General features: G+C 38.1%; 1 long non-coding RNA gene across 1 annotated transcript; it reads left to right on the top strand.

Moving 5' to 3' along the window:
• The first annotated feature begins 5361 nt into the window (after window positions 1-5361).
• LOC121109935 lies at window positions 5362-14803 on the top strand. The gene is made up of 3 exons (XR_005857718.1): window positions 5362-5757; window positions 6721-6947; window positions 10526-14803. It is a non-coding gene; the product is annotated as an uncharacterized LOC121109935 (long non-coding RNA).
• The last annotated feature ends 2376 nt before the right edge of the window (window positions 14804-17179 follow it).

Genomic DNA, 17179 nt, shown 5'->3' with positions numbered 1-17179 from the left:
AAAGACAGGACTGTAGTGAGCTTACATTCTTAGGGATTTGGAGGAGCATAATGCTTTTAAAAGATGCTCCAATGGAATTTCTATTCCCTCATTCTTTTTTTTTCTGGGCAAGACATAACTAAGGCTTTAAATATATATATATATATATACATATATATATATATATATATATTACTATCTTCTTAAGGAAGAAGTGTCTTGTGGGAGATGTTTGTTAAATCTTGGCAGCATGTCATTGCAGTGCACCTTTCCAAACAAAACCACAAACCTTAATGATTGGTCCATGGTGTTTAATATGTAACAAGGCGATCTGTGGCTATTGTAAAAATGCCATCTGACTTTTAACAGGACCATTAATTGATACTGTATCTTACTAGGATTCTTGTTTAAATGGCAGTAGAATGTGAAACATTCTTGAATGTATTAATAAAGAAGGCCATTAGACATTCTTGTATCAAGGATCTTCATAAATTAATAAATCTTGAGTTAATCTCTTTGCAGAGCACTGTGATTTATTTCTGATGCTCCAATTAGTACATTTCAAAAAAGACTCTTATCACAGTCAAGTATGTGTGCAACAATACTTAAAAGCATTGTAAATCTGATAGGAATGTTTTTGTTTACTATCTTCACTCTCTAAAATTATTTTTTTCAAACTTTAGATGAGAATGGATTAATACTGCAATCTGAAGATCTTCAGAAGTGCAGGGTGAGATTTGGACATCTATTTTTTCTTTAGATCCCTCAGTACTATTTGTTATCCTAGGATTTTGATCAGAATCAAGTCACATGAAATAAAAGAGAAGTGATACTATATGTAAACCAAGACAATTTCCCACCTACCATTTTCATCTCACTCCAAATTGGAATCATGGCTGAATACAGACCTGAAATTCTAGTGAAGTTTGAAGTTGGGGAGATTGTGTTGCAAAGCAGGATTTGGATAAAACTCTTAGTTAAATGGAGCCGTAGCCAACCTGATCTAGTGAGTGGCAGACCTGCCCATGGCAGGGGGTTGGGGCTCAAATATTTATTTAGGTCCATTCCAACCTAAGCTACTCTATGATTCTATGATACTTTCTGCTGCTTTCTCCCTGCAACCACTTGTGCTAGGACTACATTAGTAAATATAGGAGGGTTTTTTTTTTTCTTTTAAATAATGGTGTATAGATGTTGTCTCATCTTTCATACAGGAACATAAGTACATATGTTTTTTACACATAACGACTTTGACACAATACATCTTTGCTGACTTTCCTACAAATCTTTCTGTTGCAGTTTTTACACCTTTCTGCCTGAACATCTGGTCTGTTTTAATTGGTGACAATGTTCTAGTTGATTTTTAAAGGTGCTTATTGATTTAATCAGTATATTTATGGGTATCCAATATCCGATAGTCATGCTTAGTAACCTTTCTATTTTTACAACTATTTCATTCTCTTTGAAACGTTGAGTTACTCTCTTGAACTTTGCCTGTACTGTCCAAGACCCAATGGGACCATTCTGCATAGAACCTGTACTGTACTGTAACTAATATGTGGATTATTTACCTTTTTTTTTTTTTTTTTTAATCTACTCAATAACACCCCACTCTCCCTCTGATCCCCATGGAGTTTTCCAGAACTCATTGCTTTCCAGACCCATGTTGCTTAGGTGGAATGTAAATAAAACTTGATGGAAATGCAGAGGGGAGAGAATTCTGCTAGCTCCAGCTGTAGGACACAAAAATTCCAGTCTCCATATCAGTTTTCCCAATCTCAAAAGTAAGACAAGTCCTGTTTTGAAAATATATATGTGGTTAGTAACACAGAATTTTCAGCAGTGTATTTCTGGCATGATGCAAACTGGAAATGACCCTGTGCTGAGTAAAGCTCAGAGTGTAAAATTCTATTTAAGAACACTATTATGCAATAATCATTCAATTTACATCAAGTTGTCTTTTCATACTAATGATAATTTGTTGACTGATGGAGCATGGCTTTGAAGCTGAGGCATAAAGGGCACAATGTAAGCAGGAACTTTAGCAGAAAAATTTTGTGAGAGCTATGTGAAAAGGAAATAAATACCTTCATTAAGTTTTTGTAATGCAAGTCATAGTGAAAGGAGAAAAGCTCTGGAATAAGCATGGCAAAAATTGACACACATGCAAGTGACATAAAGGTCACATTTTATTAATTCTCCTATTTAATAGTAAACTTGTACATAAATATAAATGCTTATGTGAGTCTTTATCCAGAATACTTACTAGAAAGATAAGACTTTAAATGAACTCTTATAACAGAAACCCTTATGAGAAGCAATCAAAATACAGCTGGAAAACCTAGCTCCAATTTACTAGCTTTTCCCATCCTTTCCTTTGAACCATCTATTCAATCTGTGTTAGTACTCAACAAAAAAAGTGGATACACACTATATTTAACTTTTGGTAAGCTATTGTTTTACCTGGGTAATTTTTACTGATGCCTTCAAGTTGGAGATCCTCTTTGCTGGTTTCATGCAGCAATCAAGAGTTGAATCTGAAAATGAATTATTGGTCTGTGTTAACTCTTATTAAAGAAGAGTCAGTTGTTTTTGAAGCCGACATAGCATTATTTGCTTTTTTGTTCTTTCTCTCTCTCTCTCTCCCCCTGTGGAAACAAAAGCATTACTTTAGTTTCACAGTCTCCCTGAACCTGGGGATCTGTCTCAGAAGTTTACCTTTGGGAGGGGTGAATGAAGAATTATGGTTATGAATCTAAATGTTAATCCTTACAGCCTAGCTAAGCAGAATGACAACAGAGTGGATAGCAACAGGGTCATTTCTGTAATGAAAAAGCCAATGTTATTTGTATTTTGTGGATTTTATGATTAGAGAAGCAAATCTAAGCAATTTGTAAGGAAGTTAATTACTTTACGAATGTGCTCAGATTTGCTCCTCTGCAAAGCTGCAAAAAAAGCTGCTGAAAGATATTTACTGAGGTCTTGCTTGGATTAATGGTGAAGGCCAGGAGATCAGTACAATATTGGTGCAGTGCGGAGCAGTGTGAAGGAGCACTGAGTTCTGTCTGAGTGCGTGATGGTGAGCACACTCTGCAACATGGCCTTGTGCAGGGACAAGGAAGAGTTCACTTAAGCATGTGTCTCCTTCTCTGTGGTAACATGTCCCCAGTTTCAATGGCTTTATACAAGGTTGGATCAGGAAAACCTTGCTTCATTTTGGGACCACCTACTCAGTGCTATATTTACTCTGCTTAAGGCGAGCATTCCCCCTTCTGTTCTGCTTATGATCTCTGTGTTTGCTGGCTGCCTGAACAGGACACTGGGCTAGGATGTTCAATGGGTCTCTGCTGTCCTAGCATAAAGAGAACTGCATATCTTGTGTTGAACAAGTGTGAATTAGTCTGAAACTCAATAGGCACTGCTACTTGTGTCTACTTGTTTCTATAAGCTTGTTATGATACCTGGCTAAACATTAAGTTAGTAATGATGGAGATTACAAGGCCAACATGGTCTGAATTTATGTTGGACTTGTGTGGAGCCAGGAATTGGACTAGATGATCCTTATGGATCCCTTCCAACTCAGGATATTCTATATTCTATGACTCTATGATTCTAACACACTAATCTAAAAGTCACAGTCCTCCACTGCAACCTTACCTGAACATACTCTAGTGTCTCAGTACCACCCACAAACTTCCTGGTGGACCCTTTGCAAGGACATTTCCAGCTACCATGACAGCTTCCTTACTTCTAACCAAGGAAGACACAGCTGAACGGGCTTGCATTAATGCAACTTTATCAATGTTTATGGGAGAGTTTGATGATGTGCAGTGAAGGAGAGCAGAAAAAATATGTATTAGAGTGGTTCACCTTAAAGGAAACAAGCTGATGTCTCTCATAGATCTTTCCCTTCCTTCTCCAGAGGCAACTCCTTTCCATTAAAATGGAAGTGCTAGATCTCACTTCAGACCAGGGCACTGCTGTTATCAGCTCTACGGTAGCCAGGCAGCAGCCAAAAAAATGTGGATGATTTTCTGTGATGCAGGTGATAATAATTACCTAGGGACTGAGGCTGATACTAACTCACCAGCACTTGCACATAAACAATTTAATATGACTAAATGTGTGAAGAAAAATACAGTTCTTGAATTAAAGGATTTTCCTTACCTTTGAGAAATGGACAGATAAGTGTTCAGAAACAGAGATGTTTAAGATTCCTTGTCTGCCTTGATGTGCAGAACAAAGCAATGCTGTCTGCTCGGTTAAGTCCTCTGTGTCCATGGGATGGATGTTCTGTAAAATAAGGTCTCAATCTAGGACACCAGTGGGGAAAAATTAATCTGAAGTTTAGAGCAGAGGAAAGATCAACGCCATGAGATGCATTTTGAATATCTCATTACTTCAAACTACATAGATCCAGAATTTTGATTCAAGGCCACTACTGGTTTCATTACTTTTGAAAAGCAGTCAGATTTTGAATGTATGCATCCTTCCATAAGATACTGTAATAATGTTATCAATATTCATGTTGAGAATTTATAACTACTTCAACAAATTTTAAAATCTTTAAGATTTACCATTTAGATTCTGCTGTTAAATATCTTGGCAAATTGCTACAGATCTTTTAAAAACTCCATTGTCTTCGTGGTGATTTTACATAGGCAGTAGTCAGATTCCCTGTTCTTTAAGCCTACTGGACGTTAGAAGTTAATAGATGAAACTGAGTAGCAGTAAAACAATGATTAATGGCAAAATCTCATGTCTCCCTACAGAAGCTGACTCAGGAGCTATGCTCATACAGAAACAGTTACAATATTTCTCAGCTTTGCAACCTCAAGACAATGAAAAATGACATCTTACATATTTCTCGGATGGACAGCTCCCTTAATGTTAACTCCATTATTTGAGAAAATTTAGGCTTAAGTAAGGATTTTAGTATGGAATATAAACTCGCAATAAAATTTGTTATGGAAAATAAAATAAACTCAATTTAATTCAACATGCCATGGCTATCTTCTTTAATGAATTATTTCTTATTACTTATTAGAATTTAAGGTTTCTTTACTAAAAACAACAAAAACAACAACAAGAGCAAAACATTTCAAAAGCAGATAATTTAGAAAGCCAAAACATCACAGATGTAACAAGAAACTCAACATCTGAGAAATACAGGTAGTTAAGTTTCCAACAACAACAAAAAATATGCTAGCAGCGGAGTATGGATGGAAATGTTCCTTTCCATCACATAAAATCCTTCATGGATTTGCTAAAAGCTCTCCTTCATACAGAAAAAGACTCTCTGTCCTTTGATATTGTGTTGTTCTTTTTTTCTGTGCAAAAAGCAGGCAACAGGCATTGTGCCCATATCCGGTACACTTGGGCATTCAGGAGTTCAGCAGTTCTGTGATCACTGGGCAGAGGACAGATCTGAAACAGTTTTTCTTGGTTACTGATTTGTTCTCAGATCACTGCCAGTCTCTCACAGTTTTGAGAAGATCTTTACTTGTTCTGATAGACTTTTCCCTGGAGCTAGATGTAGATGGAGTAGATGGCCAAAAGTAAGACATGGCAGTTGCAGAGTGAGAGGTGATCTCCAGCATAAAGGGCACCCTCCCCTGAAAGGCTCTGCATGCCAACAAAGACCTGGAGATGGATTCTTTTTGATGGTGAGAAGAAACAGGTCTTTTTGTTTTTAGAACATGCTAAGATCTGCAGATTTTCCTCAGAAAATTGAAACAGAAGACTGGACAGAAGAATAGACTCTGCGGCGAGGTTCAGGTGAGCATCCAGCTGGCAGTATCAAGTCCTATCATTGCTACAGCCTCCAGTAAAATTAGTTTGTAAGCCATTGGCTTTCTAAAGGCCAGATGTCTACAATTACTTTTTTCCCTCTTTGTGCCAAGATACATTATTTAAAGAAAAAAATATTGCAAAGCAAAGGGCACCTGTCTGAAATTACTAAGGCTCAAATAAGAGATTTGCAGATCAACCTTGCTGCCCTTTTCCCCTTGCAGTAAAACTCTATGCTTTGCCTACTGAGAATAAGAGAAAATGACCTTGCCTTTATTTGTGAACTTTAAAAAATGCTAAAATGATATCTGGGAGGAAATAGAATGCAAAACTGGCCTTCAGCTGTGAAGGCTTTATTTTTTCTTGTTTCTTAAAAGGAAAATGAGGATGCCATAAACATATCTGTCTTTATTTATTTCTGTTCTTTCTCAAAATTATTATTGTAAGGATTTATTTACACCATATAATGATTTACACTCTAAGCAAAACCAATATATTTTCAATAGGAAAAAAAAATAACACTTGAATTTGTTTATTTCAGTTGTATTCAGACCTAGTCAGAAATTAGAATTTACAGTCTAAGTGGAATTCTGAAATATCTGCTTTTCATTTTGGTCTTCGTAAATATGAAAAGCCTAAAGACCACCGATGAAATAAAACGCTGTAAAATAGATTGATTTAGAAACACCTAAACATGTATTCAACTTCAAAGCTGAATACAACTTTCCACTGCAGAATAGCCATAAGCCCACCTCTTCTATATGCGTCTTCACTTGTGTGAATTTTAACTAAAAAAATTTAGCTGCATGCATTATTTTCCATTGAAAATATAGATTTAATTGAAACAGCTATCATCAAAATGCATAACTGCTGAATGATGCTCATGAAGATCCTGTTTACATCTTAGAGATGATAGTAAAGGTACAATTTTAACAAGCTTATTTCCTACAGCTGGTGTAGGAACTCCAGGACCTTGCTCAGCAGGGGACATGACCCATCTCCACTCACACCTCTTTACCATTTTGCCAGTCAACAGTATGATTCTGCAACCTCTGCAGCATCTGACATGATGGATCTCAATTGCCTGAAGTCACAGTATCCTTAGAGTATGTTAGCCATTATCACGCTGTGCTGTGCATTCAAGTTGCATGAAGTGTTTACAAAACTGAGGATCAAAAGTAAGTCTTGTAAGGGTGCCACACTGCTCCACTGCCTAGACATTGTTGTTGCTGCTGCTGTCCTTCAGAACTTGTGATAATTATCCTTTCTCTTGCTCTCTGCCTCACGCTCTCTGGCTAAGACACAGTGTTCACAGTGATAAAAGTGCAGCTTTATGCATATCAGTTCTTCCTCCAAGCTCATCTGTTCCATGAAAACAAGAAAACAGGTTGAAAATCTATAAGTTCATTTTGTTCTCCCAAAATGAGAGTCTTCCCCCCCCCCCCCCCCCCCCCCCCCCCCCCCGGTTATTCTGTTTATCCTAGCGTGTGCATTCAAGTAATGTCATTCCATCAAGTAATGGAGTGTATACTGAAGCCTATTTGCTCTGGATGCATAGTCAAACACATCTCCTTGAGAAGCCTCCAAATTTTGCACTAGTACAGATTCTTCAAGGAGCTCAGCAATGACACCAGACATATAAAGCTGATATTAGGGCAGCTCTGCTATATGGATTTAATACAAAACAAAACAAAACTGCTTTGCTGGTTGTTTTCTTTCATGTTCCTTACTGCTCTGTGTAAAGTAACCAAAAGAGCAAAATGAGGCTACAGGCGCCGACATGAGAGGTAGCTCAAAGTATGACAGCCAGTGGAGATAGGAAGCATTTCTTTCTCATGAAGTACTGTGTGATGATAATCCTAGATACGCTTCAGCAGGAGGAACAGCTTTTTGTAGGGCTCAGCTTTCTGCTTTGAATGAGATTTGTTGAGTATCTGGGTTGCTATGAACCATGGGAGACATTTTCGAAACTACCTCAGGTGCCAAGAAGCTCAAACCTAAAAAGGCTTTCCTGGATCATAGAATCATAGAATCAGAAGGTTGGAAAGGACATACAAGATCATCTAGTCCAATCATCCTCCTGTTACCCTTGCTACCACAATCCACTAAGCCATATCTCGAATCCCTGAGTTGCTTCTGAAAGGTCCTCATTAAAATAAATAATAAATAAATAAAATCTAAAAGCAAGAGAAGGAAACCCAGCTGCTTACATGTGACAAGTGATATGGTGTGAGGAGACAATAGAAAATTGGTCAGTGTTTTAAAGCACAGATTGAAAATGTCACTATTTGTGCTTTTTTACAATGACCTTTTGAATTGGAGATTTAAGATAATGGGGAATACTGTTAAAAAATATATGAGGATTCTCTCCACATGTAGTGGCAGTCCGTGGGATGCTGACAGCAGCAGACTGTGCTCAGACCCTATGATTCCCACAGAGACCCATCCTACTCTTTCTACTCCACTGAAGATGCTGCAGGTCTGCAAGCTGTTTGTGTTGCAGCATCTTCCGGAGGCTCTCCATGCACTTGGATTTCAATCTACTTTCAGCTTTACAGCCCAGATTTCACAGCATTATCCCAACTTTACAGCCCAGAGCATCAGCACTTGTTGCAGTTGTGACTCTGACCTGGCACATTCACCAACGAGCACTGGGCACTGAGTGTGTTGCACCCAGGAGTCAGTAACTGATACAGCAGTTGGCTGCTGTTTATACAAGATGCTCGTGATCCCATAGCCAGAATGCTGCTTTCATGACAGACAACATTCCTTTCCCCCTCATTGCTTCCCTCTCCACATGGCCTAGCTGGATTTCCAATTATGGTTGAACACTGAAGTGCCTGCTATCTCCCTTTTATTTTTGTTTCTAACCTCAGAAGCCATTGCCAACCTGCTCTTCTCTTAACTAACCATATTCTTCCCTCATCAGCATGAACAAGTGTGGCATCATTGAGCCCTGTGTAAATAGCCACAATGACATCTGAAACAACAGAAATGTTAGTATTCACTTGATGGGGGTTTTTAACAACATGCTTGGAGATGTCGAGGGCTTGCCTTACATCTGCAACAAATTCACTATGTGATCTCTTGATGGGTTGCAGATGGCATCATGAGCCACTGCTTGCAACAGAAGTAACAACCCTGGTCACATTTTACCACATTAAACAATTTACTTGGGTGGTAATTACATAGCAATTAACTTTGCTGCCTCACAAAGCCTATGTGAGCAGCCTGTGTGTTGTTCTTTTTTCTTTTTTTTTCTCCATCGGCTTCAGTGTTTTATCTATGGCTGGAAACAAGTGTTTCTGCCAGAACAAGCTATTAGGAAATGAGGGCCAGCCATGATCTCTTCGGGAAATAACGTCTGCTGCTCTGGGAAGAACTGGGAGATGGGATATCAGAGTAGAATTTCAGCTACCAATGGAATACTGTTACCACTTAAGGGACAGGCTTTGTCTTCATTAAATAAATAAATAAATAAATAAATAAATAAATAAATAAAAGTTCAGTCAAAATCCATCTGTCAGGCTCCTACTACAGTCACTGGAAAGATTAGTATCTCAAAGATTAGTATCTCTTTACCTCGAGTACTGTGTCCAGTTTTGGGCCCCTCACTGGAAGAAAGACATCGAGGCCATGCAGCGAGTTCAGAGAAGGGCAACAAAGCTGGTGAGGGGTCTGGAGCACAGGCCTTATTAGGAGCGGCTGAAGGAGCTGGGATTGTTCAGTCTGGAGAAGAGGAGGCTCAGGGGAGACCTTCTTGCTCTCTATAACTACCTGAAGGGAGGTCGTAGTGAGCTGGGTGTTGGCCTCTTCTCTTGTGTAACTTGTGATAGGACTAGAGGGAATGGCTTCAAGCTGTGCAAGGGGAGGTTCAGGCTGGACGTTAGGAAATACTTTTTCTCTGAAAGGGTGGTCAGGCACTGGAGTGGGCTGCTCAGGGAGGTGGTGGAGTCACTGACCCTGGAGGTGTTCAAGGAACATTTGGACGTTGTGTTGAGGGACATGGTTTAGCGAGAACTATTGGTGATGGGTGGATGGTTGGACTGGATGATCCTGTGGGTCTTTTCCAGCCTTAGCGATTCTATGATTCTATGATTCAAAGGGGTTATCAAGCTATCCAGAAATAAGGGGAAATACTCTTGAAATGTTTTTCTCTACTATATGTAGAGGTGATATAAATAATATGAGTAGATTCAGTGCCTACTTTTAGATAACTATATGTTGAGTAAAATGAGCTGTACTCTTCATGGCTGCAGTAGTAAAATAAAAAATAAAAAAATTAAAAAAAATTAAAGAGCATTTAAAGTGTAGAGAAAGTCTTTGCAATGAGAAAAATCTTCACCTGGTCATCTTAAAAAGATTTGCTTGTTGGTTATAAGAGGACATGGCTATCTAATAATACCATATCACTTTATAACCAAGAGTGTGTAACAAATGTGTTAAAAGCAAGAAGCTTACAGCTGAAATGTCTGTATGGAACTGAGAGTTCTATCAACTACAAGGAGTAGTGCTCTGTGGTAGATTCCTGAACATCTGATTTGAAGATGGCACATCTTTCCAAAGATGTGTTATAAATTATTGGACTGAATACTGTGTGAACAATGTCACACAGGATGACAACTGTGATCTTTCTGGAACAAAGTTTAGGAAAAAAAGTCTTGACTAACTGCAGCATTTGGTCCATAGATCGTAAATTTTCAGGGCACGTGACACGTCTTTGTTGCTAACATCTTTTCATCACTAAAATTATCAGTGTTCATCTCTAAAGAAGAAGGGTGGTCATGAATGAAGGCACTGCATGAAGACAAAGGTGATCCAACTTCCTTTCTGCCACAGGTTTCCTTTGTGACTTCAGTCGAGTCATTGAGGCTCAGCACTTCCAAAGCATTTAACATTCCTTTTGAGACCGGCAGGAGGCTGCTTCACAGTTCAGCTTCAGGCTACATAGGCTGCATATAAACTTCCTACTATAAGCGTGTCACAACTCTATCACTTCTAGCTTGACATCTACACTCCACCATGAGCTGCTGTGGCTGTCTGTTATCCAGCACTGTCAGACCTTTGCTCCCTAATCAGTCAAGACAGAATTAGTTTCAGTCCCAACTCTGGCACCTTCAGCAGGAGGTCTGAATGTGATTTTTTTTACTCATTTTCTTCCCTTTCGTCTTTCTCATCTTCAGACACCATAATCGTGTTGTATGCAGACACTTACAATTGCAGATGCAGCTCAAAGTGCTACTTCAGCATACCTAAAAGCCAACTACATTGGGCAGTCACACTTCACAAATGTCTTTCAAAGGCTTTGCCATTTTGACCAGTGTTACTGGATTACGTGGAATTGCCTTCATTGCACAAGACTGGACTGTAAAATTGATAAATTTTGCAATATGGAGTAAAGGCAGCATCTGCAGAAGACAGGAGTTTAAAGTACATTAACAGTCAGTGATACTGTTGTTTTATAATCTCCTCATGTAGCTTTTACTATCCCTCCCCATCTGTTCTGGCAGAACTTCTCTATGCTCTGAACAAATCCCTGAACAGGATATTTTTTTCTAGAGCCATAAACTTACTATAATGCAAGCTCTGATTACAATATTTTCACCTGTATTTAGATAATTACTGTTCCAAAACAAATGACAAGCTGACCGCTTAAAAAATAAAAATAAAAATTAAAAATAAAAATAAAAAAAGACAATCTCATTTTCTTCTTTTCTACTATTTAGGGTTGTAGGAACTGTCCTTTATCTTGGGGCATTTGGAAAATATTAGTCCAGCAAAAGTTACTAACATTATTTTAATGATGTTTCTATCCTTGACTATCTTACTTGCTATATCAGATGCTGATAGTACTAAAATGCAACTTGTTGCAGTTCTTATAATTGCTATTATCTTTTTCTCCTAACATGACAAATGGGAAAAAAAAAATTGTGTAATAGACAAGTTCATTTGTAGCTGGAACTTTTATTGTCCAAAATTACAAGAAGCTTCTCAGACTTATGCCAGGCACAGGTCTGGAAGGCGTTAACATTGTTGAACATGCTACTAAGCTACTGAGATATCTCTACTGATGGAGGGCTGAGATGTCCTTAGTTCATGTACAGAACTGGCCAGGAATTTTCTGTGGAAGTACCTTTGTTACATAAAATTCAGTTCTGGCAAAAGGTACTTTGATATATTTCAGTTACAGATTAGGACAATAAAATTAAAACAAAATGAAACTAAACTACTCATTTGTTAAATTGAACTGAAATTACAATGTTGGATAATATTGAGATTAATCAATATATGTCTAATATTACTGCAAGATTTAATAGTTGTTTTCTGATAAGGACTTTTTACTACTTTCCTTTTCTTTATAGATCAGTATTTCCTTGTAGAATAGCACAGACATCCCAAATTACCATGAATTCAGCTTGGTGTTGTCTTAAATTAGTCTGGACTTGTGCTGTCAAAAGATCCAACCAGATAACATTACTTACTCCTTGTACCATGAAAGATGAGAAATTTCCTCATCTAGATAGTTATACAGTCTTCATTACTATAGTATAAGATCATGTCACTATCTTCCTTCTCAACATCCATGAAAGGCATGAGTTTGCTAGGATTTCTTCCTTTACAAAGAAGAATTGCAGCCATCTTGTACACTTGTTCTCTCTACAGGAGTACGAGCAGGAATAGGCAGCACAGTGTGCAGCTCGGCCAGCTGCTGAGCTGGTTATAAAGACACTAAGAAGTAGTGTCTCTCCAAATCAGATGCTAGAAATAAGAGAAAATTTCTTTTTTTCTTCATATAGGCCAAATTAGCTTGTTGAGGAGAGGGGAGCTTCAAATTCAATCTCTGCTTGACTTGAAGCAGGGCTTGAATTACTCTTCACCCTGGCAGAATCTTGGCCTATATGTATCAGTGAAAGACCACACACAACTGATAGGAAGTCTTTGTCTTGTGGCCTCCTGGATATTTTCTTCCATTATAATTACATAGCCTCAGGAAGAGAAAATAACAGTCTGGCGACTCAAGAAATCTAGAGCTGTATCAGGGTCCTACTTTGCCTTTGAAGAGTGAAAAGTAGATTTCTTATGATACAAGTATCCTGTAATGAGTGGGTCATGGGTGACAATAAAGGCATCAACTCAGTTGTCAAACTGCTCAAAGTTTTCAGCTTCAGATCCGTGGGGACAGACAGTGGTATGTAAGTACATAAAATCTCAACACAGGTAAGTTTTCACAGATCACCACGTTATTTTGCACAGCACCAGACTTAGGAATACAGTTTTGGATTGGGCTTCCCTGAATAAGATGCCCAGAAATGGACAAACAAAAATAAACAAACAAACATAAAAACAGGCCAAAAAAGAAAAGGCCAACAACACAACGTAAGTGCTTTCTTGCCCAGCAGAAACTGGCAGGTTTGAAGTCCCTGTGACAGTAAAATGCTGGATTTTTTCACCAAACAGCTTAATGCCAACCTGTTCTAAAGCAGGGTGGTTTCTCACATTGCTGGTAAACACCTTAAATGAAATGGGCTGTAACACTATACTTCTTTACGGCCTTTCTGGAAACACTCCAGAATATCTGACTTTATCCCATGATTATACGCTTGCTTTTGTACTGTGGTCTAACCACCTTACGTGGCTGAGATTTATAGACTGAGATCAAACATAGGTGTGCCTGGTAAGGTGTCAGCTCAGAAAGGAGGACACAGAGCCATCTGTAGTGTGGAGCAACCTGAGCTGTTTTCTGCACGGACAATACCAATGCTATGCCAAATGTGCGCATGAGGACAAGAAAAGAGCAGCTTAGGATTTGGCTCTACTCCTGATTTCTGACTGCTGAACTCACCCTGACAAAGCAGTTAACAGAAACAGGATGTCAACAAACATATGATGAAACCTCCAGTTCTCACGATCTCTTCCTCCTGAGAAATCTCATTTAAGAAAACCTGCAAGGCTACTTTGCAAGAAAAAGAGCCTGAAGAAAATAGTGGGAGCCACAAGAGGAGACAGATAGTCAAGGAAGTACTTCTTTCTTTTGTCATCATACTGTAGTCACCCAGCTTAGCTGTTTGGCTCCTAAAATCAAAGGACCCCAAATCCTAGGATTATTCCAGCTGTAACAGACCTTAAGAGGTCAGTGAATCCCATCATATGTGGCCTCCTGTATATGTGTGCTGTACTCCATACAGACATTCTCTTGACCTATGCATGGCATTCTCTGAGAAAAACATCCTTGATATTAGGTGTCATGTTATGTGTATATTGCGGTTATTTGTATCTCTTCCATCTGAGGTATAATCCTGAGGATTTTCCTGCTCTGATGAAGTGAGTACAACCTCAGTATATCCTCTACTCCTAAATTAGAGTTTAAAAAACTGTTGAGTAATTTGTAAACAATATAGTCATGGGACTCTGTGAGAAGAGAGAGGAATGGCAATAAGGATTCACATCCGTGTTTTGCATTTTCCCTATTGTACACATGGCAAGAGGAAGAAAGTTATGCATAGATGACTTAGTGGCCTCTGATGAGAAACTTAAAAAAAATCCAAACACACGAACACATATGGTCTATGACCAATACTGTTGGCATTCATCTGAACTTATTCAGTGAAGCTTGTTTGTGGGTCTGCATAATTTATGACTATATTTCTGCGTAATCTGTATATAAATAAATGAGTACATCTCATGGATAGAGTAAACATGTACTTCTTACCATCTGGTAGAAGGCATTATGTGCCTATGTATGTGTCTGTATGTTCTGTGAGCACAAGTTGCTATGTAAATGTCCTTTATTACTTACTTCATTCCCTCTGTTGCTATAGAACTAAGGGTACTTTAAAGATTTTTTGAATTTACAAGTCATGCCATTTAAAAGTGAATAAAAAGCCTGAAAAAATAATATAGGAAAGTATGCAGCACTGATGAAAGAGTGACAGGTTGACTGTATTCCTTATATTCATTGAGAAGTTCCTGTTCCAGACTTCAAGAAATATTAATATGATCAACTCCCAGAAGAGTCAATGAGAGCTGAACTACATACAGAATTAGAATAAAGGTTTATCTTGATCTGCATCCCTCTCATGGCCTTCTTTTCATGCTATAGAACAATCAAGACACTCTTGGGATCATGCAAGAGGTTCAGGAGAAATTCTTTATAGGAAGGGACTAATCATTGACTCAGTCTTTTATGGAATGCTCACTCAAGAAATAAGTATGGGTCATTTTGGGAAACAGATAGAAAGAAATGGAGTTTTCCTCTTGTTCTTTTTCACTGTACTGCTCAGTTTTCAAGCTAGTTCCTCTATTCTTTTCCTGGAAAGAAAACGATACTGAACACAGGATTGTAAGTGGCATCCCATATGGGTCTCCTCACAGTATGTCATTTCTTTATTACTTTCATTCTCAAAATTCTCCTTGGCTACTAGATTTCAAGACCATGGTTTCTTAGTTCTCACATTTTTCAGGCTCAATTTTGTTCACTCTCCTCACTCTCCTTGGTGTTTTTTTTTTTTTTTTTTTTTTTTTTTTTTTTTTTTTTAATGCAGGTTGAACAATACCTCTCATTATGGGATGCCTTGGACTTGGATTAGAGCCTTTGTCCTTTCCTTGTCTCTCCTGACAACTAAAACACTCTAAGAGTCCTTGAGGTGAAGGGGACCTTCTGGCCATCCTGAAGCTTCCTGAACATGGTCCCTTCCAGACTTAATTACTCCTTTATTTTGGGGAGTTTTGCAATGCTGGACTCAGCAAAAAAGGGGAAGCAATTAACTGGCCTGATTTCTGTACCTTGGGACCAATCACTCCAGTTTGTGATGAAGCACAGTCACATCACATTGTGCTGGAGCCAACCATGTGGTTCCTTAGATCTTCTCAAATTAACATAGGGTTGGGTTCCGTTGGCCAGATGCTGACACCATCTGTATTTAGTTCTCACAGCCTTAGCAGGTGCAGTAATTTGATGAGGTTAACCACCAGTTAAAGGAATGCATAAACCACTTCTCATGTTTCAAGCTATTGTATTTTGTGTGGTAGGAAATGTCCCTTCTATCTATATGGGTATTGATCATATCATTAAAACGTAACAGTGGCTGGAAACTAGAGCTATGTGAAAGTATCAGTGGTTCTATTTTCTAGAGATATTATCATGAAATTTAACCCCCTGTAACCTCTCCCATCATATTTGCATTCAGGTGAACTAAGTATTTCTAAATTTAAAAGGAAAATATACAAAAAAATAATATGCATTTAATTTTGTCCTTTTCTTTCCATGACAAATCTAGCGAAGATGATGGAATTATTGAAACCACAGACTAGTCAGAGCCAACTTGAAATATAGCTCCGATATCTATTGGTCTTGCAAATGCTGGCAAAAGTTTTGGATTAGAAATGAAGTAAAAAGCAGCCCAAGCAGTTCCATTACTTCATATTAGTACCAGGAGTGTGTGGGGATTCCTGACCACAAACAGGACATATTTCAACCCAGTTGTCCCTTTTGGATACTTCTGATTTAAGAGTAGTCTTTGAGTCTTATTCTTCACAATTCTTTTCTAGTTGATTCCAAAGCGTTTGAATTTCTCACCACAGTGGATATCTGGCAGAAAGCAGCCTGATCCACAGAACACTAAATTGTTGAGAAAGCCTTTCTCATTGGCTTCAAACTACCTGAAGATGTAAAATTGGGATCAGTATATAGTGACCGCCTCATGGCTATTTCACTGACAATATAAGACTTCTCATGAGACTTCATCTTCGTGTTCCAACACTTTCTAAGGAAGAGCTGATTTGGGTATAGCACCTTTTATGAAATGCTTTTTAATGTTATACTACATATGCATAAGTTTAATTCCATTTTTGAAGAAATTTTCCATTTTTGACTCTCAGAGTTATGGTTAAATATGCCAACAAATCTTGAAAGGTTACTAATTGCTAATTATCCCAGAAAGGGAAGAGTCCTGGTGAAATGCATGCTGTACACCTTAGAGGTCTCATGGTGCTCAGAATTTGCTCACTAAAATCAGTCCTATAAATCTTCATTAAGTCAGAAATTATGGACACTATTATGACTCTAATTCTGGTTTTCCACATCTATATCTTAGATTGTGCATGGTGAAGATACTCCTTCATTTCCACATCATTTACAAAGGGTGTATTTTTCCCTGCTGAGAAGTTGCATTGTAAGAGCAATCAGCAATTCAGAGCTATCAATTAAACATTGAGCCTTTTAAATGGCAGTAAAAATGAAATGGTAGAGTGGAATGGAAAGGAATCTAAAAACAGGTGCAATTACACTCATTTTTATTTCAGACCCTTAAATTTTTATGTCTTTTACAGGCACATGAATAAATGAATTATACAGGATTACAACTTTTGGGAATTAATTCATACTATTTCAGAAAGCTCTAGTTCAGCAGAG

This window comes from Gallus gallus, chromosome 2 (assembly GCF_016699485.2).
Source record: "Gallus gallus isolate bGalGal1 chromosome 2, bGalGal1.mat.broiler.GRCg7b, whole genome shotgun sequence".
In the NCBI taxonomy this organism is placed as follows: Eukaryota; Metazoa; Chordata; class Aves; order Galliformes; family Phasianidae; genus Gallus; species Gallus gallus.
The sequence above is the reverse complement of the archived record's forward strand: the minus strand, read 5'-3'. Positions and strand labels throughout refer to the sequence as shown.